The sequence below is a fragment of the Gekko japonicus genome, unplaced genomic scaffold (genome assembly GCF_001447785.1).
Source record: "Gekko japonicus isolate JY-2015 unplaced genomic scaffold, Gekko_japonicus_V1.1 scaffold81, whole genome shotgun sequence".
In the NCBI taxonomy this organism is placed as follows: domain Eukaryota; kingdom Metazoa; phylum Chordata; class Lepidosauria; order Squamata; family Gekkonidae; genus Gekko; species Gekko japonicus.
The window spans coordinates 413267-416092 of NW_015162476.1; positions in this window are offsets into that span (position 1 = coordinate 413267).

A 2826-nucleotide genomic window follows, 5' to 3' on the forward strand; every position below is an offset into this window, starting at 1 on the left:
ATTTTACAATACGAGTTTTGTGCCTCTAATTGGTTTCTGTAATTGGAGCCAAAAGTCTTCACCTGTGTCTCCTAATTGTTTCTATGACATCATCTGCCATACTCCCTTTAAACTTCATAAGGGGAGGATAATTAATTACTTTGTTTTTGTCTTCTTGGAAACTCTTTCAACTTTGTTTCTCCAGTTCACCTCTCAAGCTGGCCAGAGTCCATCACACCTGGCATAATGGTTTCTCTTTCTCAGTAAACAGTCTCTTAACAGAACTGAACTTCCTACAGCAAAGCTTTTCAGTTACCTTTAAGTATATATCCTTTTATAGCACAAACCTGCTTAATGATTTCTCTTTTCCAGCAAACAGTTTGGTTGCCTTAAGTCTAAAACCTTTTTACAACAAGTTTTATAGTTAATAGAGAATATTTGCCTTTTATACATAACTTGTCTTGACCATAACATGAAATTCTAAAATACACACAGGAATTTCTTCTGTTACAATGCATACATAACTGTCCTTTTGACCTAGGTAGGCTCTTCTCTTTGAAATAAGAGAGAGAGAACACTTGGCAGTACAAGCTTTCCCAATTAGCACTACTCAGTTAAAGATGCAAAGTAGAATTACTATGCAACACTCAGGAAAACTTAATATAGAAGTATAAGCATAACATGAAGTTAGTACAAATATATTTTATAGGCATTGCTTACAGGATTTAATAATCCAATAGGTTAGAATATACAAACATGATCTAGATTTCTCTCATTTGTCTATATTGAGAGATGCTTTAGAGCAAAAAGCTTCTCTAGCCTTTTCCCCTCTAAAATAGAGGAGAGAGCAATTGGCAATAATTCATGCTCTCTCAATTAGCCACTGCTAGCAAGGCAAAGCCTCCTATTATACCTATTAACGTTCCTTCCTTCTTTAAAAACCATACAATGCACATATATGTTTATAAACAAATATATTGCTTATGGTTTCTGATACATAATATGTTAGCAAAAAAGCTGCTTCAAACTCTTCACCTTAGCCTGGCTCAGGTCATCCTGACCTGACTTGGCATAAACAAGCACAACACCTGTATTTCAAAAGGCTTTATATAGCTATAAATCCAGAACTTTCAGACAAGTTTTCAAAGTTGGCAGAACATCACAACATACTCCTTTTTCTCTCGTTAAACCAAGTAGTGAAAACATGCCAATTAAAAATAAGTAATGGTTGCAGCACTTTCAGGACTCTAAAGCTGGGTGTTAATTTCTCCAGGAGAAACCCAGAGAGTTTTATTCCAAAGATTTCCTTTAAAGCAGGCAATAATCAATTTTTTAAAAATCATTTGGGAGCTTGGCTCCTCCTACACAATGAAAGGTAGGCCTGCCAAATCTCGCCAGATCGCGGCAGGGGATCTGCATGTCTTCACAGAATCCTTGCCGCAGGGATGTCGAGGCGCGTTGCCCCGCCGTCAGCCGGGAATGACGCCATGGGTACGCTATGTGTCAGATCCTGGTGACGGCGGGTGCAACGTGTCTCGCTGTCCCCGCGGAAAGGATTCTGTGAAGAGCTACGATCCCCCGCCGCGACTTGGCAACTCTAATGAAAGTCTATTTCCACTTTCAGCTAAACAAGTTTAGGCGGCAGCCGGGTCTTACCTGATCTCCAGCCGGGTCTCCAGCCTTGTTGAATCTGCAGGTACTTTGGAATGCTAAAATGGGTATCAACACAAAATAATCTACCAAATGGCAGCCAACCATGAAACAGCATTCATGGGATGGACCAATGACAAAATAGCTGTCATTGGGAAGGACCAATCACAAAATCCACTGGGACATGGGGCCAAAATACTACCTCCTCCCCAGTGAACCTGCCTGTAAACTCTGGTCATCTTTGGAGGCCTTGCTTTGATTCCCCCCACAATCTGAAGCTAGACAAGTAGCAACCTGAGAGAGGGCTTTCTTGGTCATGGCATCAAACTTTGGAACTTCCGCTCCCGGGAGATCTGTACATCTCCCTCCATTAGTGTCTTTCACTAGAAGAGGAAGACTTTTTTTATTTTGTCCAGCATATCCCCAATAACAGTTACTGGTCCTCCTTCTAGTGTTTTTGGTTTATGTATTTTTAATTAAATTATTTTATAATTTTAACTGTATTTCTGATTGCCAGATTATTCCCTTGCTCGAAAGCCAGTCGAATCTGACTCTAGGGTTGCAGTGCTCATCTCCGTTTCCAAACCAAAGAGCCAGCACTGTCCGAAGACATTTCCGTGGTCATGTGGCCAGCATGACTAAACACCAAGGAGCACCGGAACGCTGTTACCTTCCCACTGAAGTGGTACCTATTTATCTACTTGCAATTTCTTCCTTTCAAACTGCTAGGTTGACAGGAGCTGGAACTAGAGATGGGAGCTCACTCTGTTATGTGGCACACTCGGTTCTTGAACTGATGAACTACTGACCTTCCACAGCCTGCAGTTCAGCGTCTTATATATATATACACACACACACACACACACACAAGGGGTGGACCCGCGATACTCGCGGGGGGGAGGGAGGCAGAGAAGGAAGCAGCAGCAGGAGGTAAGTACCCCCCCATCCTGCCGGTTACCCCCTGTCCTCCACCCCCCCTTGATCTCCCCCCATTGCCTCTCCCCCCGGCTCCTCGCCGCTCTGCCCCCCCAACCCGGCACTGAAGCCAGGGGCGAGCGGGGAGCTGCTCACCCCTCGCTGTTTCCCTCCCCCCTCCCAACCTGGCACTGAAGCCAGGGTCGAGCGGGGAGCCGCTCGCCCCTCGCTGCTTCCCTCCCCCTCCCCCCTCCCGACCCCGCACTGGAGCCCAGCGCGAGC